This window comes from Colobus angolensis, unplaced genomic scaffold (genome assembly GCF_000951035.1).
Source record: "Colobus angolensis palliatus isolate OR3802 unplaced genomic scaffold, Cang.pa_1.0 Scaffold285, whole genome shotgun sequence".
NCBI classification, from domain to species: domain Eukaryota; kingdom Metazoa; phylum Chordata; class Mammalia; order Primates; family Cercopithecidae; genus Colobus; species Colobus angolensis.
The window spans coordinates 1172667-1173566 of NW_012116099.1; the positions used below are offsets into that span (position 1 = coordinate 1172667).

General features: G+C 28.8%; 1 protein-coding gene across 1 annotated transcript in view; it reads left to right on the top strand.

The window, feature by feature from the left end:
• LOC105516593 (ankyrin repeat and EF-hand domain-containing protein 1-like) overlaps positions 1–900 on the top strand; it is an 18738-nt gene that overhangs the window by 13448 nt on the left and 4390 nt on the right. The gene's annotated exons all lie outside the window — the stretch shown is intronic.

Consider the following 900-nt stretch of genomic DNA (forward strand, 5'->3'; position numbering starts at 1 on the left):
CCTGTAATCCCAGTTACTTGGGAGTCTGAGGCACAAGAATCACTTGAACCTGGGAGGCAAAGGTTGTAGTGAACCAAGATCGTGCCACTGCACTCCAGCCTGTGTCTCAAAAAACAAACAACAAAAAACGTACAGTTGATTAAATTCCTTATTTTGAAAATGCCAACATCAGTCTAAAAAAGGACACACACTGAAAACCATTTGCTTTCATTTGAATTTTTAATTAGTTTATTTTAAAAAATGTTCCATGTGTCAAATGCAAAGATAACTTTTCTGGATAATTTGTAGTTATGGGGAAAATAATTTGGGGAAAAACATGAAATAAAAATTTTCGTGGAAAATTTGAAATGTAAGCAGAATTTTTAATTTTAGATTTTCCTGTAGCTTTTAAATACTAACTTAGAAATATGAACTATATCATATATAGCTTAATGAGTTTCTTAAAATGAAAATATTATATTTAAGGATATGAATTTTTTTGTTAATTACATGCTAATTAAATGCATATTAAAAGCTTTTTAACTCTGTTAGAGATAGAACTACATTTTGCAGAACTGTATATATTTTTTCTAGTTTATGAGAAATAGGCAAAAACTTAAAGTCCAACAACTCTAATATAGCAAAGAAAGTGTTTTATTTTTCTGTCTTCCACATAGACACAAAATTTTAGAAGTCACTAAAATTATAAATAAAACTAGCATGCCCACATAACTATAATAGCGTAATAACTATCCATTTTTACTTGTATAAATGTATACTTTCCCTATGTCCCCAGTATGATAAACCCTTTTAGCAAATGAGGAAAAAATATATCAAATGCAATTTTGATTCTCTCAAACTGTCTTAATTGTTTGAGTGATCTCTCTCTATTAGCAGTTTATTCTGACATTTCAGATTTAA